This window comes from Dipodomys merriami, unplaced genomic scaffold (assembly GCF_024711535.1).
Source record: "Dipodomys merriami isolate MVZ:Mamm:240054 unplaced genomic scaffold, mDipMer1.0.p SCAF_1204, whole genome shotgun sequence".
NCBI classification, from domain to species: Eukaryota; Metazoa; Chordata; class Mammalia; order Rodentia; family Heteromyidae; genus Dipodomys; species Dipodomys merriami.
Genome location: NW_027202499.1, coordinates 146,087 through 173,216, shown reverse-complemented (window position 1 = coordinate 173,216; position 27,130 = coordinate 146,087). Strand labels below are relative to the sequence as shown.

The window sequence follows — 27,130 nt, the reverse complement described above, 5'->3', positions numbered from 1 at the left end:
AGAATGTATCACAAGTTTATATTAAAGACATTTTATTGATACTTTTTTATATTCTAATATATATTTTAAAACTAATTATTTATATTCCAATTCTATTTATTTGAATAAATATCAATTTATTTGTCAAATTATCAACTAATTCTAGTAAGTTTCACTGTGTGAAATATAAAATCAGCACATATAAATATAAAATATATAACTATATATAATATAATTAAAAGGCACACGTTTTGCATTGTTCTGTTGTAGTTACTGTATCAAAGGCAACTCTGTTTTAAAGTATTATTCCATTATCTCTACCTCAGTGTTTGATAGAGTTAGACCTAAAGCTTTACCATTTGCATGGAAGCAAGAGGAAACACTGTGATTAAAACATTATCAATTTAATGCCTAATAACGAGAAGAAACATATGGACTTCTCCTGCAACTATGAAAATATTTGGTGATACAAAGGCAGTAGTGTAAGTTCCTGCCTGGTTGTATGGTAGACAAGCCAGGACATTAAGTAATCATGCATATGAACAATTTTTTCACCTTCTTGGCTTTAGTTACTTTTGAAATGGAAGGTATAATAAACAACTATATTCTTATAAAATACCTTCTAGTCTGAACAGTTCTGTTTGAACTGTTTGTCTCTCTATGATCCCTTGTAACCATGATTAGTTTTGTTCCAGTAAGACAATCGATGCTGTCAGGGTAACATATTCTGATTGGTCTGTTCCCACATGGAAGAAGGGTAAAGGCTCAGGTAGACGTTTGTGCCAGTAACACCTCATTTGGGAAAATGTCAGCTAAAGAAGATTAGAAGTAGCTCTTAAGCAATGCTTACTTTGAATCCATTAGGTCCACAAAGCTAATTAAGTTGGATTCATAGTACTTGAAAAAGCCATCACCTTTGGACCTATCTATGAATAATTGAGAGTACAATCAAATTCCAAATAAAAAGACTTAAGATAGTCAATGACAAAAAAAAATTGCAAATGTGAGCAATTTTTCCACTATTCACAGAATTTTATGGAAATAAGATTGATAGCATTGTTAGGAACAAGAAGGTTTCCTTGTTTTCAAGTAGGCACCCATAGATATAAGCCTGTATAAAGATTGCATCATTAACTACTTAAATTTAGAAGATACTACATGATTCAGCAGCACTTATACTCAAATTACAATACAGAGATTAACATGGCACTTGCACAAGGGTAATATGAAAGTTTGAGAAGCATTCCATATTTTTCATTCTTCAGATGCAAGAAATGAAAAACAGTTATTAAAAAGTTGATTACAAAATTACAAGTGTAACAAAACACGTAATTCATATAATTAAATTTCGTTTGACATCAATGTATTAAATCTTCACCTCAGAAAGGCGTTTACATAGCATAAACTTCACAAAACTTCAAATTAGACATTGTTATTTTATCCCAAAGAAAGATAATATTAAGACCTAGAAAAAAAGGAATCAAACTGTTTCTATATGGAACGTAATTGGAAAGGACACATTAATGAACTTATGTATTATAAAGTAATGTAGATTTCAAAGTATATATAGGAGAAAATAAAATAAATTATGAACATTATGCAAACATAGAATATAGAATATTTTAAAATATACTTTTTCAGACAAGCACTAGAAATATTTTAGTTTCTGTACTACTCATTTCAACAGGTAATTTAAAATTATTTCTGATTTAAAAAATCACAAACTCTGAAGAAATCATTATACATGTATACAAAAACTATTGAATACATTTTGACATCCAATGCAGGCAATTCACTTGGAAGAATTCCACGGAATCCATATTTACAGTAAAATATTGGTGTTGCTGGGCACTGGTGGCTCATGGTTCAAAGCCAGCCTGGGAAAGGAAGTCTGTGGTACGGTACTCTTATCTCCAATAAACCACTAGAAAACTGGAAGTGGAGCTATGGCTCAAGTGGTAGAGCACTCACCTTGAGCTGAAGAGCACAGAGATAGCTCCCAGGCCCAGAGTTCAAACCCCATGATCGACCATTAAAAAAAGGGGATATTGCCCTTGTTTGTATTGTGAAAATATTTTGTAGGGACACAAAACATGGACTTGCATTTTTGAAATTTAAGAAACTTAACCCGACCATTAGGACTTAGGTGAACAATTTGTACAGCCTTCCACAATTTCATAGAGGAAGGGATACATGCTTATCCTTTTGGCAATTTCAAATGCAGTTTCTTCTATGTTGTTCTTCAGGCTTGGTTTTATATAATGGTTCAACAAAAGGAGACCCAGCATATCTTTGCTATCTCAATTCTCAGCAGCAAGATGTAAGGGGGTCAAGAGGCCTTTAGTTTGGGCATTGGTATCTGTATCATGATGAAGTAAGAAAGAAGCCACTCTGGTATTATTCCACAAATATGCACTGTGCAGGGGTGTCCAGTCAGCCACAGTTATTGCATGTGCCAATAGAGACACAAACTCACTGACAATGTCTAACTGTCCACTGTAGGCTCTCAATGAAGAGGGGTATACTAATCGTCATCCCTACTATTCACATGAGTGGCCTTTTTGGGAAAGAAGTCTCTGCACTGTAGTAAGCCAAATATTTTTGGCAGCCCAATGAAGAAATTTGCTTGGATCTTTCTCCATTTTTTTCTCTAATTGATAACATTCCTTACTTTTTCGTCTTGTTCCTCATATTCCTTAGAATTGCCTAACCAGAGATTTTGAGTGCCAGTGGGAATGAGATGGCCATGTATTTCCCTAATAGTTCACATTGGTTGAACTGGTCAGAAATATCCTGTGAATTTTCTGCATCTGTTTATTCACCATGATTTAATTTCTTTTTTTCCAATTTTACTATTCGAAATTATTCTAGCTGGAGAGTAGGGAATTGATGGAGAGTAGAGGAAAGATGTTCCTCCATATTCAATTGTACACACTGAAAATGAGGATCAATGATGTCTTCATGTGAAGCTTATTCTAGGAATGAGAAAATAGGAAATAATGCCTTCTATATAAATGATTTGGGAAATGGCAGAGCAAAAACTGAAATGAGGCAAGCAAATAAATAAAAGCAAAATAAATTAGAATAATTATGGAGCAATCATATTATCTATGAGAATGAAGAAAGGGAGAAAGAGACCGATGTGCAATGACCTATCTAGCCACAAAATCCATGCCTCTGATCAATTTATAGAGCAAACAAAATTTAGTTTTTAAAAAAGATGGAAATAGAATTTATGTATTTACTTGAAATTAGTAAACACATTTTTAGTAGCCTACATAACGAGATATAACTTTGACCAAATTACAGACAATAAACTAAGTCCTTGATAATTCTAGTAACAGAACTGACTGAAATCAGTTAAATCACACTTTTCCTGTACAATGAAGGAATAGGAAGGTAGTATAGCAGCAGAGAAGGCAGGGAGATTGTACCTGTGAAAAAACTTTGTGGAAATTGGTATTGAGGATTTCTTACTGGTGATCCACTTGCACTGGAAGCATGATTCTGAACTATTGCTTGCTGATTCTGAACTATTGATTTGATCATTATATTCTACAAGAAGAAAAATGTGAATTGATAGTTAAGGACTACTAATACATTTTGACCTTCTCACTAAGCATGTTAAGTCATCAAAATCACATGAGGACAATAGACAAGCCTCCTTTTTAGATGAAAGCAAGTGTCTTTAAAAAACAAGGAATGTATGTAGTCATGCAAAGGACTTCTATTTTACCAATGCCTCAGACATTTTTCTAATGTTGGGTACTAACAAATAATGGATCTATCAGAAAGCTCTTCAAGGTCATATGTTCAATAATGAGTTCTCTTACACTATATCATGGTATTGTTTGTGTATGCTCTTAAGAATAAATTTATATTACTAACTTGAATTTCTGACAGGACAGTATCATCACTGTTCATCTTGCTTCTATTCTCTAAGTTTTAAATTACTATCTAAGTAAGTGCAATAGATAACTATAGAGGAAAAAGTAGAAGCCACACTGATAGCTTATGTCTTTAGTAGTAGTTAATCAGAGAGATGAAATCTGAGGATTGTGTTTTGAAAGCAGACCAAGAAAAAAAAGTCCATTAGAATCTGATTTGAAAATAACCAGCAAAAGCTAAAAATGGAGCTGTGGTACAAGCAGTAAAATGCTAGCCTTGAGAAAACTGAAACAAAAAGTAAATTCTGGGACAAAGCCAGGGCCTGAGTTCAAGCCCTAGTATTAGCACCAAACAAATGAATCATTAACGTAATTAATTAATTAAAAATAAATTAAGTGGTCACATGTGGAGAGGCAGGTAAAATGTAACGTGTGGTGATGGTTTATGAATTATTTTTTAATAAGGCATATTATCATTTGTCCTAATCACTAACATTTTATTTGAACTTTTTTGTACAATAAACCATGAATTTAGCATGCATGTATATGTGTGTGTACATGTGCAAACATGTGTGCATGTGTATATGTGTGCATGTGCTGTTGCAATGTTGCTTGCCAATGTGGACACGGTGAGGCTGAAAAGAGCTAACTGTGTTGGAATGTTTTTATATACCAGTGTTCTGTCATGTCATTTCAGTGGAACCACCCTTCTGTACATATTACTTGTCTAATAATAACGTCATCATAATCAAACATTTATAACATTAAGTTAGATAAAGAGATCGCTTTCAGCTCTTATTGTATGTTGTGTAAGAAGATACAGACATAATTAGGTCGTAAGTTATTTTGCTGTAAGATGATTGTCAGTACACAATACGTATTTGACTTCTTAAATTGGTTATACTTTTAAGATACATTCATGGAGCGATTTGGACCGACTTGACCAAACAGGTATTACTCTCTGGTTATTCCTGTGAAACACAAGTTGGATAAACCCTTTCCGGATTTCTGTTGAAAATAACTTTCTTTACAAGATCATATCTATTCTCACTAAGAGATAATCAAACCCATATTACGTTTGAAGATCCCATCTTATTGACTGAAAATAAGTATTGTGGATATGCTTGTTAGATATTCCTTTCAAAAACGAATAAACAAAAAGGATGTGCATGTACAGATTGTGGATGCATTTGAAGGTGTTTTGTACATGCACAGGGATCTTAACTAATGGCTCTTTTGTGGGAGTAACTATGGCAACTTTAACAAATAAGGCTTTTTGAATATCTTTTCCAATATACATAACAGCCCAGAGCAAGTCTTTCAATTTCTGAAAATCCTTTGAATATTTTAGTATTATTTCAGTTCATTGACTGTAGAGCTAAAATTTCTGAAATAAATATTGTTAAGATCTGAAAATGTAAGTTGGTTTATAGTCTTTTTTATGGGTCATTTTATGAAAACCCAGTTTTTATCAAAGTAAATGGAATAGAATAAAAAATGTAAGTGAATTCGGTAAGCTAATTACTAGTATAACTTTGTTTTCTATTAACAGTCCATTGAATGAACATGATGCAATTAAATGATATCCTTTGTGTCTCTGTACTTCAGTTAGTTTTAGAATCTATAGTTATGAGTGAGTTTTGAGTATAAATAAAGGTCTTTTTAAATGTGGTAGGATTAACCTTGTGTTTTGTGTCCTACTCCCAAGAAAATGAGTTATTTTTAAGTGTTAATAGTTTATCATTATCATTATCATAGGGAATCAATTTCATTATCATAGGGAATTAAAAATGCAGTAGTATTGATGTCTTTTTAAACCAATTGTATTCACAAGTTGGAGAGTGTTTAATTCATACTTAGGTCTTGGTGTCTATGATTTTTAAACTCTCGTTCCTACTATTAATGATATATCAGACTGCCTTTTTGGGTATATGAAAGGTAAAATATTTATCTGGGGTCAAAAGTGATTTTTATATCAGTCTTTCTTTAATAACATTTTAAAGTAGTACATTTCTCTCAAAACGTTGGGTATAAAAAGCAATCACAATACTTCTAATGATAAACAATTTAGGTGAGCTACAATGTGGAAACGATTGCTCCAAAAGACTTGCAGTGTTTCCATGAGGAATTGGGCAGGTCATTCTTTCAGTAAGACTGTGTTAGCCAGAGATGGGGTCCCCAGGCAGTGCAGTGTTGAGAGAAGGGATAAAATATGGTTTCTACTATTTTGAGCTAGAAATCAAGAATGTTATAGTTCATCAGTTCCTTTCACCAGGGAGGTATAAATTGTTAATAAACTTGGAGTTTTCATATTACAGTTACTTATTTTCTTTTTTTTTTGTTGTTGTTGTTGGTCATGGGGCTTGAACTCTGGGCTTGGGTACTGTCCCTGTGCTCTTCTACTCAAGGCGAGAGCTCTACTACTTGGAACACAGTGCCACTTCCAGTTTACTCGTGGTTTATTAGAGATAAGAGTCTCACAATCTGTCCTGCCCGAGCTGGCTTTGAACCACAATCCTCAGATCTCAGCCTCTTGAGTAGCTAGCATTGTAGGAGTGAGCCACCGGTATCCAGCTTAGTTACCTATATTCTAAGAAAGATAAAGTGAAATATTATTAGAGTGTGCACAATAATTTTGGGAAATTTTCCTAGAATTAGTAGACTGAGTGCTAGTATTTAGTTATCAAATAGAATGAGGTTATTTCATATGGTGGGAATTGAATGCAGGCTAACACTTACCGTGTGTGCAATGTTGTACTAGTAATTCCAACTCTGAAGGCTTAAATATCATAATCTTAGAATTAAAAATAGAAGTAGTTCCACTTTATGGGATTATTGTGAGGATTAAATTAGATACCAAAGGTAAAATACTTGGAAAAACAATCAGAGTTTGATACTTTCTACCTGTTATTTTATCATGTGATATATTCTAATATTTTTATTGTGATTTTTATATTGTGTCTATTTAGGATATGCAAAGTGATGTATTTATATTCATTGTGTTGTTCACTTTTCTATCATTATGAGGAAAATACCTGCAAAGAAAATTTCTGAGAAGGAAATTATCATATTGACTCACGGTTTAAGATCAGATGTTTCCATCATTTTCAATTATATTTTTATAAAATATTTGTACAAAGGATTTTCCATTCAACGAATCAGTTTATAAGTACAATGGATCTTTACATAACTTTCTCACATCCTTCCAAACCTCACCCCACTTTCATTTTTTCAAGTTTCATACTATCTGCATTGAATATTATGGCTTCACTCTCTACTTCCAGAATTCTCTTTATTCCTTCCCTTTGACTTCCCCTCACTTTTTCCAAGTGATAGTTTCCTGGTATTCATTTTGTTGGATTAAAAGTTCAATTTTATAAGAAATTACACCTTTTAAATACTCCTCTGCAGGGCTGGGAAGGTGGCTCAGTGGTAGATTGCTTGTCTTGCATGCCTGAGGCCCTGGGTTCAATTCCTCAGCACCACATAAGCAAAAAGAAAAAAGCCAGAAGTGGCGCTGTGGCTCAAGTGGTAGAGCTCTAGCCTTGAGCTGAAGAGCTGAGGGACAGTGCCCAGGCCCAGAGTTCAGGCCCCATGACCGGACCCAAAAATAAATAAATAAATGAATAAATAAATAAATAAATAGATAGATAGATAGATAGATAAATACTCCTCTGCAAATAGCATGCTTTGATTAATACTGTTGTTTAACTTCCATAAAATTCTGGCTTCCAAATGCGCATCCTTTGTGTGTCTGGCTCTGACTTCGTTTACTTATAATTTTAGATCTATCCATTTCTTTGCAAATGCTGTAACAGTCTTTATAATGGATGGGTGCGATCTGATTTTGTATTTGTGCAACACTTTCTCCAACCATCCCTCCACTAAAGGTCGTCTGGGCTGTTTCCATAAGTTCTCTACAGTAAATAGTTCAGTAGTGAACATGATTGTGAGAGTGATTTTAGTGTAACCTTTTGGAAGAATTAACCCTATTTTTCTGGGAGCAATCCTCTAGCCAATTTTCCAGAATAAGCACATCCCTTCCTTCATCTCCATCACATTTATCAAATCCTCAAAAACACACTACCCCCTACAGGTCTCAATCACCTAAAATCACACTGTGCCCATATTCTTTGTTGTTGTTTTTCTGTCCATTTGAGGAGCCTGAACTCTGGGCCTCGGCGCTGTCCCTCAGCTTTTCTGCTCAAGGCTAGCGATCTACCACTGGAGCCACAGCTCCACTTCCGGCTTTCTTCTTTTTGCTTATGTGGTGCTGAGGAATCAAACCCAGGGCCTCATGCATGCAAGGTAAAAGCTCTACCACTGAGCCACTTTCCCAGCCCCAATGTGCCCATATTCTTTTAATAAATTTTTTCATAATTTTACACATAATTTAGTGAGAATCTTCTATGTACTTTCCTAATGTGAGCATAAGGGATATGACAATAGAATAAAAGTAAGAGATATGGAATTTAATTAGCTATTATCATATTTAAAATAATGTTCAGCTCTAACTCATAGTCTCAGTTACTATTATTTTAATCTTTATTTGATTACTTCACCTATCCGCTAAATTATAAGGTGATTTAAATACAAAGACAAAAAAGTTTGGTTTGACTTTGACACTCATGTGTGAGGATGCACGATATGGGCAAATAAAGAGATTGAAATTAATAGTCATTATCCATTTTGTTAAATGTTTTCCTCAAACTGATTCTCACAATTCATATTTCATTCAAAAACAAGAAACGTGACAATTCTCTTTGCTTTGATCCTCATTAAACTTGTTTCCACGTTATTTTATAATGAAGGATGATTTCATAAATCTACTGTAGATACAAAAATATGTTAAAATATTTCTATATGTATGCTCAACTCTCCTTCATAACTGAAGGTCAAATAAAAATCTTCCATAGCAAAGACAAACAAACAATATATCTCCACCAAATCAGTTCTTCAAAAGATACTTAAAGATGTCCTACACATTGAAAACCAACAAGACCATAATAAAGGCCAAGAAACCACACTCAAACAGAATCCAAGAACCATAGGAAGAACCCAGAAGGCGTAGCACCCAAGAAGGTGGATAAAATGGAAGGAACACCCAAATACCACTAGGTCCTATCTCTCAATATTAGTGAATGTAACTCTCCAATTAAGAGACGTAGACTGTCTAGTTGGTTTAAAATGCAAGATTTTTCTATCTGCTACCTTTGGGAATCACAACTTGCCCATAAAAAAACAAACACATTTTGAAAATGAAAAGCTGGAACAAAATCTACCAAGCAAACGGCCCCCATAAACAGGCAGGAGTTGCAATCCTAATATCAGATAAAATAGACTTCAAATTAAAATTATTGAGAAGAGATATAGGAGGTTACTACATACTAATTAAGGGATTTCTCCTTCAAGAGGATATTACAATTCTAAATATTTGCCAAACAATAGTGCACCCAAATTTATCCAAGAAATACTACTTTAAATCTCAAATAGATCCAAAGACATTAATTGTTGGGGACTTTAACACACAACTATCCTCACTAAATAGATCAACTCGGCAAAAACTCAACAGAAAACGCCAATTTAAACCAGTGCATACAACAAATGATTTAGCAGGCATCTAGCGAATGTTCATCCAGCAGCATCAGATTACACTTTTTACTCAGAAGCACATGGAACATTTTCCAAAATACAACACATTTTAGGTCACAAGTCAAACTTGTCAAAATTCAGAAACATTGAATTCATATCTTGCATTCTCTTACACCAAAAGGGAATAAAATTAGAACTCAACACAAAAAGCCACAAAAGAAAGTCCAGTAACACCTGAAGGCTGAAAAACACATTGTTGAAACACCAGTGTGTCATGGAAGAACTTAGAAATGAATTTCAAATGTTCATGATATTCAACAAAAATTAGCACAGAGATTATCTGCTCCTCGGGACGAAGCAAAGGCACGATTCAGAGGCAAGTTTATAGCTCTGAGTTCCTACATCAACAAATTGGAGAGATCTGAAACCAACAATTTAATGAGATTCGACACTCTTTGAAAAAGAGCATCAAGATAAACCCCAATCCAGTTGATGGAAAAAATAATTAAAATTCTCTCAGAATTAAATGAATTAGAATACAAAAAACCCATAGGAGGAATCAACAAAATGAGAAGTTTCTTCGAAAAAAATTAACAAAATTGACAGACCCTTAAAAAATCTCATCCGAAAAAGAAGAGTACACACCCAAATAAATAAACTCAGAGATGAGAATGGAAACATCACTACAGAAACAACCAAGATTCAGAACATTATAAAGGAATACTGCTCAAAACTTTAGGCTAATATGTTTGAGAACTTGGCAGAAATGGACCTTTTCCTGGCAAATATTGACATCCCGAAACTAAACCAAGATGAGTTAAACCATCTTAATTGGCCCATATCAAGCATTGAAATAGAAACAGCAATGAGACCTCCCATCTAAGAAAAGCCCAGGACCAGATGGTTTTAAAGCAGAATTCTACAAGGCCTTCAAAGCAGAGCTCACACCAATACTCCTCCAACTCTTCAATGAAATTGAAAGAGAAAGTTCACTACCGAACGCTTTCTATGAAGCCATCATAACCCTCATCCCAAACCCTAATCAAAGAAAGAGCACTGTAGACCCATTTCTTTGATGAACATTGATGCAAAGCATCTCAACAAAATTTTGCCTAATTGACTTCAACAATTCATCCAAAATATCATACACCACAATCAAACAGGATTCATTTCAGGGATGCAAAGCTGCTTCAATATATGAATTATATGCAAATATATGCAAAAATATATGCAAATCAATTAACATAATTCATCACATCAACAAGAGCAAGGATAAGAACCACATGGTTATCTCAATAGATGCAGAAAAAGCCTTTGACAAGATCCAAGAACCCTTTATGGTGAAGGTCCTGGAAAAAGTAGGAATCCATGGAACATTCCTCAATAAAATAAAGGCTGTGTATAACAAAAACTAAAGCTATTTACTCTAAACTCAGGAACGAGATAAGGATGCCCACTCTCTCTACTGCACTTCAATCTAGTATTAGAATTCCTATCTACAGCAAGTGGAGAAGATGCAAACATAAAGGGGATCCCAATAGGGAAAGAAGAAGTAAAACTCTCCCTCCTTGCAGAGCACATGATCTTGTATTTAAAGACTCTGCTCCCAATTTACTCAAGGTGACTCAAAACGTTGGCAAAATAGCAGGGTGTGAAAATAACCCTCAAAAATCAATGGCTTTACAGTATGCCAACAATGAGAAAAGTGTAGCTGAAATTAGGAAAGCAATTCCATTCGTAATAGCTCCACAAAAAAATAAAATATCTAGGAATTAACATAACCAAAGGAGTGAAAGAACTCTATGATGAAAACTTTACATACCTAAAAAATGAAATCAAAACAGACTTAGAAAGTGGCAAAAACTTCCATGTTCCTAGATTGGAAAGATCAACATCATGAAAATGGCAATACTTCCCAACGCTATCTACAAATTGAATGTGATACCTATCAATATTCCAACCTCATTCTTCAAGGAAATAAAAGAGGCAATCCAAAAATTCATATGGAACAATAAAAGACCCCGCATAGCAAAAATGATCCTTAACAGAAAGAACAGTGCTGGAGGAAATCAATAACAAATTTAAAACTCTCCTACAAAGCCATACTAATAAAACCACCTTGGTAGTGGCACAAGAACATATCTCAGGACCAATGGAATAGAATTGAAACCCCAGAAATGAACCTAAAGGCCTACAGCCATCTAATCTTTGATAAGGGAGCTAAAAAAAGTAGAATGGAAGAAAGACAGCCTCTTCAGTAAATGGTGCTCTCAAAATTGTTTAACTAGTTGTAGAAAACTAAATCTAGATCCTTATATATCCCCCTGTATATCACCCTGTACCAGAATCAACTCCAAATTATCAAAGACCTCGGAGTCATGAAGACACTCTGAAAACATTACAGGATGTAATTGGAGAAAACCTAGATCTCCTTGGTACAGGCCAAAAGTTTCTTACTAGAGACCCAGAAACACAACAAATCATAGAAAAGTTGAACAAATGGAATAGCATGAAATTGCAGAGCTTCTGCATGGCAAAGGACATAGCTAGCAAGATCCATAGAAAGCCCATGAATTGGAAGAAGATCTTAGCTAGCCATACAATGGACAAGGGTTTCATATCTAAAATATATCTGGAACTCCAAAAAATTAAATCCCCCCAACAACAAATCCTCAAAGAAACAACTGCCCAATAAATAAGTGGGCTAAAGACTTAAAGAGAAACATCTCTGAAGAGGAAAGAAAGATGGCTAATAGACACATGAAGAAATGCTCCAACTCCCTAGCCATAGAAAATGCAAATCAAAACGACATTGAGATAACACCTCACTCCAGTTATAATGGCTAAAATCAAGAACTCTAATAACAACAGGTGTAGGAGGAGATGTGAATAGGGTAACCTTATTGTATTGTTGGTGTGAGTGTAAACTTGTTCAACCACTATGGAAAGTGGTATGGAGGTTTCTCAAAAGCCTCCACATAGAGTTCCCCTATACCCAGTAATCCCACTTTTGGTCATTTACCCAAATGATCACAAAGAAGACCACATTAAAGCTCCCAGCACAACTATGTTTATGGCAACATTATTTACCATAGCTCAGCTTGGAGCCAACCCAGATGCCCCTCAGTAGATGAATGGATCAAAAAATTGTGATATATATACACGATGGAATTTTTGTATCCATTAGAAAAAATGACATTGCCCCATTTTTAGGACAATGAAAGTCTTGGAAAAAATTATATTAGGTGAAGTAAGCCAGGCCCAAATACACATATGCCCCATGGTTTCCATTATTGGTAATAAATTGTATATGTCTGAGACAAGCAGAAAAGGTAAGATTCATTCATGTTAGGTGAAATGTACCCCAAGATAAGTATTCAAATATTTTTTTCATGCAATTGTTTTTAACACATTTATAATATGAATTTTTGTTGCTTTGCTTATTCCTCCCCCACGATATAACCCCTATTATCACTTATTTTATGTTGGTATAAATTGTGGAGGGGAAGGGAAAAAAACAAATCGTTTAAAAAGGGAGAGTTGGATCCATTGTAACAATGAGATGTACAAGATGTTATGTCGAAAAACGAACTTTAAAACTTTTGCAAGGCAGGGTATAATGGGGGGGCAGGAGAGTTGAGATGGAAGGGAATAGGAAGGGGAAACACAGGAGGAGGCAACAATGCTTGATAAGAAATGTACTCATTATCTTGCCCATGTAATTGTAACTCCTTTGTATGGTATTTTCAGGATAATAAAAAAAAATCCTTCATACCTATTAATGGTATACGAATTCTTTGTGCTTAGAAGGGTCTTTTTATATTCACAGCCATCTATGGCATACACAGACATCTCATGGATTGTATGAAGATAATAAATTTCCAGATGCTTGGCAGGAGGAGTAAAACCTATAGTTTAATTTTTTTTCCCATAGGCTTCCCTTTTCATTAAAGAAATATGCTTCTTGATGAAGGATTTCACAAAATTATATTTCTAGGAAGAACTTAAACAATCATCTAACATTACAGAGTTTAGGGAGATGAATTGATCTACTAAATAATTTACTTTTGGGTCAAATAAAAGCAGGTTGCCAAAGGAGATTAGACTTTAGATAAACATGATGAGTTGTATGTAAATAGGTGCTTAGCTGATTTTTGTTAATTTGTGAACTAATACAGGGAAATAAAGTACAGCAAGTTAAAAAATAAGGAACTGTGCATTGAAATACTCATTTGTGTGTGTGTGCACACCTGCCTGTACACACACATGCATGTTCATGTGCTCATGCATGCATTCATCATTCCTGCTCTAAGTATCTTGCCCAAGGATGGTGGTCTACCACTTGAGCCACTGCTGCACTTCTGGTTATTTGGAGATAATCATATGTTTTTTTCACGATTGGACTGGCTTTGAACAGTGGTCTTCAGATCTCGGCCTCCTGAGTAGTTAGCTAAGCTGATTCACCCTCTGAGTAGCTAGTTAAAATTTTATCTGTCCTCTATGCTTCACTGCTCTTTTTATTCTTTTCCTGAGGTTATCACAAGCCTGTCATTTATATATGTCTAATTGCTTTAAAAATACTGTTACTGCTTGGCACCAGGGGCTCCAATCTGTACTCTTAACTACTTAGGAGGCTTGAGAACAGAAACTAGGACAAATTTTAGGGGAGTTCCTTCGCAATTTATAGCTGGGTGCATTGGATCATTTCCACCATCCTGCACTATCTAGAGACTAAGATTGGAAGGACTGCAGGACCCAGGAAGCTAGACAAGTTGGTGTGCAACTCTGATGCCATTGATGATGGGAAGGACAAAAGGACAGATTAGGTGCATGTTCTTGTAGAAAGGGAACCCCTATCCTAAAATTGACCACTGATATAATGCCAGCCTAGTAATAACAATACCCCAAGTTGAAATCCCCACAATTTTCCAAAACCAAAATAAGTACATACATTAACATCCCAAATCTTTGTACAATCTGTTCTTTGCTCTAATATCATCTTTATCTGATTATTATATGGTGTGACAGAATAGTTTCTTCATTAAATTTATGATATATTTTAAAAGACCTAGAAAATTCTTTCTCACTTATTAAGTGCAAACGAATGGCATATTACCTCATTTCTTACATATTTGACTGCCACTAAAAATCCATCCAATGATTATTATAGTAATATATTCTGATTTATTACTTTATTTGTAACAGTTTTTAAACATTTTGCTTTTCTGCTGAAGTTTAAGTATTTAAATGGTATCATCAAAGTATAATCCTTGGGTACTTGGGGCAGTTTTTTATAAAGTTTTTAACTAATGGCTTCTAAGAATTCTTAATTGCTATATTATTTGTTTTATTTTTAATTTCAATATAATTTTATTGTAAAGGTAATGTACAGAGAGGTTACAGTTACATAAATAAGGTAATGAGTACATTTCTTTCGGAAGGAACATTGATATCCCCTCCATCGATTTTTTTTTTGTACACTCAATTTCTGATGCTTTTGCTGTTGCTATTGATCAAATGTACTTTTGCTTTCTTTGTTCATGCATTTTTATTATAAAATTGATATAAAAAGGGTTTAGAGTTACTTAAGTCAACTAAAGAGTACACTTCATTTTATTTTCTATATTTCAAATTTTGATCTTAATTACTTATTTTCTTTTTTCTTTAGGATAATTCTTTTTTCAGAGTTGTAGGATTAGTTAATTTAATTTTGCATGATTTTTACACATGTAAATTATTCAGACACATATATGTTGCTTTTAAAATATTTAACATGTGAATATTTAAAATTATTTTCTTAATTTTTATATGGTTAGTGAATATAAATAAATTGATTTTCTTATAGTTCTAAACATATTTTTCCAGGTAACAAATAATTACTGTATTTTCAAGAAGCACATACTATATAAAGAAAGGTTTCATTTCCTGGTCACTTTTTTGTAAATATTTGTACTAGAATTAAAAAAAAAAATTTGAGCTGGGCATGGTGATTTGTGGCTTCCATTTTCTACCTATGGTAGGAACTGCAAATAGGGTTTGTAATTCGGGAGAGCCTGAGAAACTCTGAGACCTTATCATAAAAATATCTAGAGTGAAATGATTAGCGATCTAGCCACCCATAGCGAGATAGAGAGCACCTGGTTATCATATTCTAATTGTTGAGGTTAAAGCACCAGTAACATTAAACTTTTGTCAAAATAAAAAGATACATGTTTCAAAATTTTCATTATTTAAAAGTTATTTGCAAAGTTTCTCATCTCTTCTATTTCTTAATTTTCAATTTACTTAATCTATAAGAATCCAAGTATATCATGACTATTTGATTTCTACTAAACGTTTAAATAGTATGAGCAATATTATGATTTCATACCTTAACCTATTTTTATTATTTGTGATAATTTCCTCTATTTACTATTATAATATCAATATTCTAAATATGTGTATGTGATGTGTGTGTATGTGTGTGTATGTGTGTGTGTGTGTGTGAGTGTGTGTGTGTGTTTATGTGGTTTTTGTGTGTGTGTGCTTTGTGTGTACTTTGTAATGCTTGGGAGATCACACCATTATTTCACATATGCTATAACAAGATTTTACCACTGAACTATACTGTGTAGTTATAATGTAAATAGTGTTTTAAATGACGACTTTTAAATTTTCATTCCTAGTATGTTTTTTCAAAATTATATGATAAAATGTGATCCATTTTCTATCCATGTTAGCAATTTTTATTGTTATTTTATTGTTATTTAGAATATTTCCACTTCTTTTTCACTTCCAAATTCTTGTATTTGTTATTGATAAAGGTTTTACTTTGCTTCTTTTCTCTCTTCATTCTTTTTGCCTTTAGAGTTTACCTATTGTTTCCTTTATTTCTTTGGAAATTAATTATCATATTCCTATTACAATTTCTTTACATTGTAACAGGTCTATACAATGCTTTATTTTCTATTTTATTTTTCCCATCTTCTCTGACTCTCAGTCCACACTCTTAGGTGGATTAAAAAGAAACTTGATTAAGGACACTTTGATTATTTTCCTCCTTCTCTTGTCTGAAGTTTTTCTGTTTTTGAAACCCAATAACAATGACATACAGCTCCTAGGTGTTACATCATTCTATATTCTCACTCTTCTCTGTAGTACAGCTCAAGTCGTAATCATTCAACTTTATAATGCTATAGTGTTATCTAAATCTTAACTATTCCTAAATTAATTTTAGTTATTTTAAGCATTCTCTAAAGACATTTTTCCCTATATATGGAGTCTTGTGTTTTCACAAGGTGCAAAATATGGGTGACTATCAAACATCTAGATATCTGTAGAATATTGGTCCACCTGCTCAATAAAACATGTATGCTCAATAAAACATGTATGCTCAATAAAACATGTAAATTCAAGGAATTCAGGTCAGTCAGAACAATCTTGTAAAATGGTGTAGCTTGAGCCCTCATACTAGATTTGAATCTTATTATCATGTTTATTAGTGAAAAAACTGACACATAGAAGAATATAACAGATTTATCAAAAATAAATTCTTAGTTTTATTGTCAATCGATTTTGAAAAGGATTCCATGACTTAATGAAATAAAAATAGAATTTTAGAGGCATTATTGCCTCTCTAGTTATAAAGGATGATCTTAGGCTACTACTTCAAACCTTATACAAAAATTAAAATAAAATTATTAAAAAAATTTAAAAATAAAAAAAATAAAAAAATAAAGTGAGTTGTAAAAACTTACAAAACATAAATGTAAAAATTCATGACAATGGATCAGTAAAGGTTTCCAAAAATTTGACATGGAAAGCATTAGTGGCTAAAGAAAAGCAAGAATAAACTAATATCAACTGAAAACCTTTCTTAATTCTATGAAAGTAGTGAAAACATATCCAACAGATAGAGGGCACATATTTGTTAATGCTACAATATTAATGCTACAATGATCCTGAATCTTAAGTAGTTTTATATCTTCTAATTCTGTATAAATTTTTCCTGAACAGGATATTTCTATAAAGAACATATGTAAATTAATAGTCAATAGGAGGAGTATATGAATTAAGCTCCTCTTTAGTATGTAAGAAAAAAGAAAAAGAAAGTTCACTAGTATGACCATAATATAAAAAATGACACAAAATATTAATGCATTTGTGGAGAAATTTATATACTCCGCATAGCAGAATGATTTGTGTAATACTGCAGTCATTTTAGCAAGCAAGTTTTCAAGTCTTCCAAAAGGGCAAAGAGAATTGTATATGTTCTAGCCATTACACTTCCACTTACTATTAAAGAGAAGTAAAAAACTTATATGGATCGGGAATGTAGTTCACTGACAGTGCACTTGGACAGTATGAGTGAGAATGTGGAAATAATTCCCCAAAACAAATTTTGAAAAGACACCCTATACAAGATGTATGCAGGACAAATTCCTGTAACTGAATTTTATATCTATTTTAATATCTGTTATAAAATGTATAGCATTTCTATTTGAAGAAATGCAAGTTTGTGAAAATTCGGCTTGGAAAACCTATGATTGTACAATTCACTTACAAAGCACTAAAATGTATACAATGAAAGGAGATAATATATTGCATGTGAATTTCATGTCAGCAAAAAAATAAAACTATAGTTAAAAATTCTTCACACAAAATGCAAAATACCTAAAAAGATGTTTTTGGTGTTGGCTAAAAGTTCTTTGTAAACTACAGCTTCTAAAACAAAGATGTGATTTCTGTTCATTTTGAGTTTTTTTGTCTGTTTTTTGAGTTTATGCAGAGATAACCCAATCAAAAATGAATGTGATAACTGGAAGATCTAGGAATTACACATCACTTATACGAAATTGATAACCTTTTCTGAAAGAAACTTTTAGCAAATGATAGAAAACACAAATCTATGCATCTGCATTTTATGATACCCATATGTTACTTGCTCAATCCAATTGCTTTTCTCTACTTTACTAGAAAAAATATTCTCAGGATAAGAGCCAATAACGTGAAAAGAAACAAAATACACAATCTTCTTGATTTATTTGTGACAAAAACGAATGAATTAAAATAATTCCACTTAAGCGACTCCATTATTAGTATCTATGAAGATGATCCTGAATGCCAACATCCATTGAATTTTTTGAATTTTAATTTGTAAGAACATATGAAAACTAGAACAAGAAAACAAATATAGTCTTAGAGCAAACCAGCCTTGGAATAATTTTCTTAATTGTTTTGAAATTACCAAAGAATTAATACCATTAAAATTATCCTTTCCTAAGAAAATAATTTAAAAATGTTTATCACTTATTATAATTTAAAAACCAAGCAAGAGCAATTTTTCAGAATAATTACAAATATCATTTTATTACTATCGTAAAATAGAATAAAAGACCATTCCCAATATATTATCATTATTCTTAATTTCGAATCATAACCTAAATATCTTAAACAATCTAAATAGTCATGTCTTTAACATAGACGTAAATATTCTATACTTTTAACCTAACATTTTCCATGGGCGTGTATTCATGTGTCTAAGAAATGTTCACAGGAGGTGAAAGATGCTTCTGTGAAATTATTGTGATATATTTTGTTGTTGTTCTTGATGTTGTTTGCAAGGTTAGGCATTGTCCCTAAGCCATTTTTGCTCAAAGCCAGCACTCCACAACTTGAGACATAGAGCTAATTCCTGTTTTTAGTGTTTAATTGGAGATAAGAATCTAAACAAGTACTTTTCTGTCTGGGCTAGTTTCAAATACAATTCTAAGACCTCATTACCCAGAATAGCTGCAATTATAAGTGTGAGTCACTGGCACTTGGTTCAATGTATTTTTTTTAATTTTAATTATACTGCAAGATTTTTGTTTCACTAAAATGTTCATCGTTCTACACATAAATTTAGAGATATGTATATATTTCTGATAATGAATAATCTCTAAAATGTATGTCTTTCTACACATAATATATATACAAATATATTTCTGAAAACAGACTCTCTCTAAAACTTTTTATGCTACTGTTTTTTACCTTTTTGTTTCAAAGATATACAGTCTATTTTTCCAAGAGTTTCCTAGAATAAAATAACTAATATTTCAATAGAATGTAGCATTTATTACTTTTAAGGGAATTTTAGAGACACACATGATATTCTAGTAATATTTATAGTATATTACTTGAAATAATTCAGTTCAAACTCTTAAATATTTGTGTGTAGTGGTGGGGAGAGAGGAAGTTAAGTCATACTGGTTAGGAAATTGCAATACTTCAAAAATCTATCCTATAATTTGTTATAAGCACAGAGTCAAGCTACCTGTTATGGTTTAGTTTTTTTTTCTTTGTTCAAAATTTTTATATGGATGCATGCACAGTGGTAACATTAAAATTATTAATCAAAAGACAAATATTCACAAAATCAGAGATACATATCAGAGTTTCAATAGTTAGCACTTATGATGCTAATAATAATTTTGATGAGGATGATGATGACCACAGTGTACCCTGATAATGACAATATTGTGATTGAAAAGGAAAAAACATTACACATTTTTGAAGCTATATTTCCCATATTGAATATATAGTAATAAATAGCGTTGGATTACATACAATAAGAATAACAAGAGGAGAGTTTCAATATCAAGAAATACTATCACATAAACAGGGAGAGACAGTAAAAACCTTAATGTTATTCCTGCAGTCTCTCTAAGGTGTACACACTTTTCTTGTTGGTATTATTTTCTTATGAATAAACTTAATTATTTTCACATTTTGATGGACTAAGATGTAGTTTTCAGCTTAGTGTGATTAGTTCATATAGATATAGTATCATATAGATCTAGTTCATATAGATATAGTATCATATAGATACTATTCAATAACCAGTGTTTCCAATGATATATTAAGAGTATGTTCTTCAATACATCTGAAAAAACATGACACTATTTACATAGTACCACTTACATATCTGTAGTTACCTTAAAAGGACATAGATCTTAGAGCCAGGAGGTGAAATTTATTTTTATTTCTCCAGGAAACAATTTGTAAATTTATACCAATAAATTTAATTTGACTCTTTCCTTATTTGTAAGGTAAGGTGGAAAATGTAAGGACTCTTCACTTTTTCTTTTTCTTGCTCTAGAAGTCAACACATATATTCTTCATTATTTCTGGTAGATTACATCCGTTTATAGATGAGAAATGTAAGGCCAACTGTCAATGTAGTGAGTAAATAATGATACTAGAATTTGTGTCTTAACTCTTCACTCTGTGTGCTTACAAAGAGAGTAATTTGGTGATGGAGAGGACTAATATGAAAAGACTATGGGGAAAAAGCATAATTTGGAAATGGTTGTTTTAGGACGAGGTGACAGTGTTGAGTAAATGAAACAGGCTGGTGTCAGGGGCATAAAAAAGGAGTATATAGAAATCATTTGAGTGGAGGCTCGGAAGGTGGTTCAGTGGTAGAGCGCTTGCCTTGCATGCATGAGGCACTACGTTCAATTTCTCAGCACCACATAAGCAGAGAAAAAGAAGCCGGAAGTGGTGCTGTGGCTCAAGTGGTAGAGTGCTAGTCTTGAGCTGAAGAACTGAGGGACAACGCCCAGGCCCAGAGTTCAGGCCCCACGACCAGAATCACCCAAAAATCAGAAATCATTTGAGTGATAAAAAACTGAGAAAATCTTGATCATTCATCTTATCTAATGGGAGCGAGTAGAAGGGTAAGAAGAAATCTAATGTGCTTACACACGTTTGGCTGGCAACTGTGTTAGTGCTAATCTTAGTTATGAGGACCACAGGTGGAAATGATGGATTTAGGGGGAAAATTCTGATAGTTCTAAAGTTTAGATGCAAAATAGGTCTGTTTAAACATCATCAAAATATCCACTACCATGAATATGAAAAAGAGTAATAAAATTGGGGGCATTATTGAAGGGAAAAGGAAAAGGAAAGTTCTGACACAGGTGTGAGCAATGTGGGCAACACTATAAACAAGATTGGAAGAGATAAATAAGGAAATGGAAAAAGTAATAAACACAGATTGACAGTAGTAAAGGAAGGAATTTGCAAGAAGATATTGAAAAAAATATGCTATTTGGATTTGAAAAGTAAAAGGACATAGACAAGTTCAATAAAAACATTGTTTTGGTGAAAGTCATATTGAAAAATTTTGGTTTATGAGTGTGAAGTCATAAAATTCTGAATCCATAAATTCAACAGATCCTGTTGATTTTAAATGTTGGGAACCAATGCTTTTATCCTGACCTTAGAATAATTGTACAGATATAACTGTCATGAACATTACTCATAGGTATTGTGTGAATATTTTTGAAGACTTTGTTTATTCAGTAGTTTATAAATTGAGCTACAGCACAGACAAGCCTAATTTGTCCTACATTTCCAATGTGTGGCCATCCATCCACATTAGTTTGGGATTTTATTGAAATATCTTTAGATATCTTTGGATGTCTTACCTGTCTGTTCATTATAAATGTAGGACATGTAACATCAAGTATTAGGTTGAGCATACAGCATTACTGATGTGACTGAAGACTCCTCGAATTGATTCTTCTTTAGAATAGAAAATGCCTCAATAGCGATTGACACATCATAACTGTCATATATTCTATTTAACTCTAGTTCTTGTTAGTGATATCTCCGTGGTGAAATAACCCTGTCAATCAACCTGCAACAAATTCTTATATGTAGGGAATTCTTTTATAAACTTCAAGCTTTTATGGAATGCCTAAAAAGATAAGACATTTTGCTTTAATGTCTTTCTTTCATTTTTTCATACCCATTGGCAAGTAGGGAAGGATTCTGATGTAAAAATAATACAATGGTGACTTGTACTAACACAACATCTAGGATCTAGTGTTAATTCGGATACTTACTAATTAGCTCTAGATTTTGTGGATATTTATATTTCTCATGGGAAAACTAAAGAGCTCCAAGTAAATTGACCTAAGGGTACTTTCAATTCTAATATCAGTTTGTCTCAAAATGCTTTAAATTCTACATCCTCTAATGTGGGCATAGAGTTACACTGTGGAACTTTTCTCCTCAAAGAGTGAGTACTACCTTATTGCTTAATATGGACAAAGTACTTTCATACATAGACTGATCTTGTGCAAACAAGAAGTAGTAGTTGAACAATGTTCTTAGCAGTTTGTATAGATGAAATGGAAATAGAGCAACTATGAACTCAGAAAGAATGTGCAAAAAAGCGAAAGGCACAACGTAGAATGTGCCAAGGAAATGCTGAAGTATAATTTCAAATTATGTGCTCAGGTGTGAGAGTGTGATCAAAGTACAGCTTAAGAAAATGTAGTTGGATATCTTGGGGAAAACTGCTTTAAACTCTTCTGGGATAATTGTACAAGTAGAAGCCACTAACTCTGACTAATCAGCCACATCATCATCAACTTAGGGACTATTTTCCAAGTGCAAAGAGAAAAAGAGGGCTCATCACAGTTAGTGTTCAGGTTGAAGTAATGGAAATAACATAATTTTTCTTATGACTTCACTTATTTTGGAGGGTTAAAGTAGGAAAAACTCAAGTAAATATTTTGCATGTATCTAAATTAAGTGGGACATAGTATATTACTCTCCTTTTAACTGGGAAGTTGTAGTTTATGTCTTTTTATACTCTAACTTGGGACAATGATCTGCTGTCAGTCATTTTCTTCCTCCTCCCCATCTTTTGCCCTTCCAAATACATAATTTTTATTTAAAGAGACATTCTTGACCTTGCATTTCTAAATCCTTCAAAATTATCTGAACTACTTTTTACTTCTGGCAGCCTCCTATATCTTTCTCAAGGGAATATTTTGTCACTACCATTTTAACCCACATGATATTTGATATCTTCCTGCTTAATTCAGTGCAAGATATACATTAGACTTAACCAGATATCTCAACACTTGTACCACCATGAAATCCTATCTTCATAAAAATCATGATTTTATAATATCTGGAGAGGTGGCATCATACATGCAATCATGTTTTAAATCAACATGCCTCTCAGTAGATGAATGAAGTGACAAAATGTGATATATATTTATATCCACTGTGGAATTCTATGCTTTCAATTCATACGGAAATGGAAAAATCCTACTAAGTAAAATAAACAAGACACAAACAAAGAGATTCCATGTTTTCCCTAATTGTAACAAGTAGGAAATATCTAGGATATTCCTAGCAGATGAGCAGAATGGCTCAGTAGCTATGTATAAGATGACGATGAGCAAAATGAACTCCTACATATGGAAACAAAGGTTTACTTTGTGATTGTTGTTTTTAATGTACTCTGTGATTCTTTTTTCTTTTGTGTTTTCCCCTACGGTTTGTCCCCTGCTGTATTTGATTTCAGTATCATGTGTCATTGTATATGTATTTATCTTAATTAGGGAAGGGAAGAAGAGCAACAACATGGCGCGACAACGGACAAAGGACAAACCAATGTAATAGCAATGTTCACAAGACAACATGATGGAAATTTACATTACAACTTGTGAAAGATATTGGGGTGAAGGAAAACTGTGAGAAAAGTGAGGTATTGGGTAAAAATTTCGACATGTTATATATTCACCATCTTACAATTATGGCAACCCCTTCTATATATCACCTTGACAATAAAATTCAATTAAAAATAACTTACATAAAATATAATTTCACTGTATTGATATAGTAAATACCATTCTATTCCCCCTTTGTTTATCAGACGGTCATCAAATTGAATGTTATCAAACTATACAATATCTTCACAATATACTTGCCTTTATGTTGAAAAAACCCCATTATCTCATACGAAAACACAAAACAGTTCAATTCTACGGAAACTCCTAACTTTTAAAACTGAATAATTGTTAAGAGGACAGAATTTATGTATTCTTCAAAATTCAGATGACTACTAACTAATCATTTTTAGATCATACCATATCAGAGACCTTTAAAACAGTATCTGTTTGCATTTTAATTAATTCTGCAATAGATGAAATTTCCAATGCTATGTTACATATTTTTTTTTAAATTTTATTTTATTTTAGTTGAATACATACTGTACAGAGGGGCTACAATTACATGGGCAGGATAATGCATACATTTCTTACCAAGCATTGCAGCCTCCTCCTTTGTTTACCCTTCACCTCCCTTCCCTGCCTCCCTCCTCACCGCACCCAATCATACCCCCCTCCCCCCCACACCGACATTGTAAAGCTGGTTTTGACATGACATTTTGTACTTCTCATTGTTGCAACAGGTCCACCTGAATCCTTAAACGACTTGTTTGTCCCCATCTCCTCCACATGTTATACTGACATCAAATATAGTGAAAGCGGGGGTTACACTGTGGGGGAGGGACATACAAAGCAACAAAGAAATAATCTTATAAATGCGTTAGAAACACATGCATGAAAGAAACGAAAACATTAAAATAAATATTTAAGGGTTCATTTTCCTAACATCACATTATCTGACCTTTTCCGCTTGACTCATACCTATACTAGATATTGAAAATAAGGGAAACCATGGGACCTATGCTTCTTTGGGCCTGGCTTACTTCACTTAATATAATTTTTTCCAAACCTTTCCATTTCCTAACAAATGGGGAAATGTCATTCTTTCTGATGGAGGCATAGAATTCCAATGTGTATATATACCAGATTTTCTTGATCCATTCATCTACTGAGGGGCATCTGGGTTGGTTCCATATCTTAGCTATGGTAAATAATGCTGCAATGAACATAGTTGTGCTGGTAGCTTTAGTGTGGTCTTGTTTGTAAACATTTGGGTAAATGCCCAAAAGTGGGATTGCTGGATCATAGGGGAGATCTATGTGAAGTCTTTTGAGGAACCTCCATACTGCTTTCCAAAGTGGTTGAACAAGTTTACATTCCCACCAACAATGAAGTAAGGTTCCTTTCTGTCCACATCCCCTCCAGCATCTGTTGTTGTTAGAGTTCTTGATTTTTGCTGTTCTAACTGGAGTGAGGTGATATCTCAATGTTGTTTTGATTTGCATTTCTTTTATGGCTAGGGATGTTGAACATTTCTTCATGTGTCTATTGGCCATCCTTCTTTCTTCTTCAGAGAAGTTTCTCTTTAAGTCTTTCGCCCACTTATTTATTGGGCAGTTGTTTCTTTGAGGATTTGTTGTTGGGGGGTTTAATTTTTTGAGTTCCAAGTATATTTTATATATGAGACCCTTGTCCGTTGTATGGCTAGTAAAGATCTTCTCCCAATCGGTGGGCTTTCTATTGATCTTGCCAGCTATGTCATTTGCCCTGCAGAAGCTCTGCAATCTTATGCAATCCCTTTTGTCCAACCTTTCTTTGATTTGTTGTGCTTCCGGGTCTCTATTCAGAAAATTTCGGCCTGAGCCAAGGAGACCTAGGTTTCTCCTATTCCATCCTGTAATGTTTTCAGAGTGTCTGCTTTGAGTTCAAGGTCTTTGATCCATTTGGAGTTGATTCTGGAGCAGGGTGATATATAAGGATCTAGCTTTAGTTTTCTACATGTAGTTAACCAATTTTGCCAGCACCATTTACTCAAGAGGCTGTCTTTCTTCCATTCTATTGTTTTAGCTTCCTTATCGAAGATTAGATGGCTATAGGTCTGTAGGTTCATTTCTGGGTTTTCAATTCTATTCCATTGGTCCTGAGGTCTGTTCTTATGCCAATACCAAGCTGTTTTGATTACTATGGCTTTATACTAGAGTTTGAAATTTGGTATTGATATTCCTCCAGCAGTGTTCTTTCCGTTGAGGAGCGTTTTTGCTATTCGGGGTCTTTTATTGTTCCATATGAATTTTTGGATTGCCTCTTCTATTTCCTTGAAGAATGAGGGTGAAATTTTGATAGGTATCGCGTTGAATTTGTAGATAGCCTTGGGAAGTATTGCCATTTTCACGATGTTAATCTTGCCAATCCAGGAGCATGGGAGGTTTTGCCATTTTTTGAGATGTTACATTTTTAAAAGTCAATAAAAATACCCACATTCTGGTAGAAGATAAAACTGTGACCTATCTATAATAATTCCTGAAGAGTAAACCTTTGTTCATCAGAGTAAGCTATTATTTCTATGACCATCATTCCCAAGGTTTTATGCTGTATAGTCATCCTAGCCCAACAGTTTGCAACTTATAAGGTGCACCTGAAAATTGCCTGAATTCACATCATGACTAGCTTATCACTATTGTGAAAAAAATACTACACTTCTGCTGTGATGCCCTCCCAATTGTGCAAACAGCACTACACTAAACTTTTCTGCATCATTTTCCCTCCAGTGGTATTCTTGAGATAGGAACACTTGCAAATAGTATTTATATTATTATTGTATATTGATGTTATTATATATTATTTTTATCTATCATAGATATTCAGGAGATCTGAATACTGAGATTTGAAGATTATGGTTCAAACCCACCCAGGTAGCAAGGTTCCTTAGATTCTTATTTCCAATAAACTCATAAGGAATAACCAGATACAAGTGGCACTGAGGTTCAGGTTGTAGAGCAGTAGCCTTGAGCAAAAACAGGCTCAGGGACAGTGCCCAAACCCAGAGGTCCAGCCCTAGCATAAACTAAACAACAAAAACAAAATAAAAACAAATATTAAAACTAGGTTTTTTTCCTCCTCATTGTATGAGTAATTAAGTGGTACATAAGGAAATTTCTTCCTGTGCTATATATAGGT

The 27,130-nt window shown here is 33.4% G+C and overlaps 1 long non-coding RNA gene and 1 pseudogene across 1 annotated transcript in view; both read left to right on the top strand.

Moving 5' to 3' along the window:
- LOC138823571 (uncharacterized) overlaps positions 1-24,038 on the top strand; it is a 32,035-nt gene extending 7,997 nt beyond the window's left edge. The window contains exon 3 of the long non-coding RNA XR_011370856.1: positions 23,846-24,038. This is a non-coding gene — a long non-coding RNA (uncharacterized lncRNA). The remainder of the gene's footprint in view (positions 1-23,845) is intronic.
- Positions 1,138-1,234, top strand: LOC138823573 (U6 spliceosomal RNA; annotated as a pseudogene).
- Positions 24,039-27,130: the final 3,092 nt, after the last annotated feature.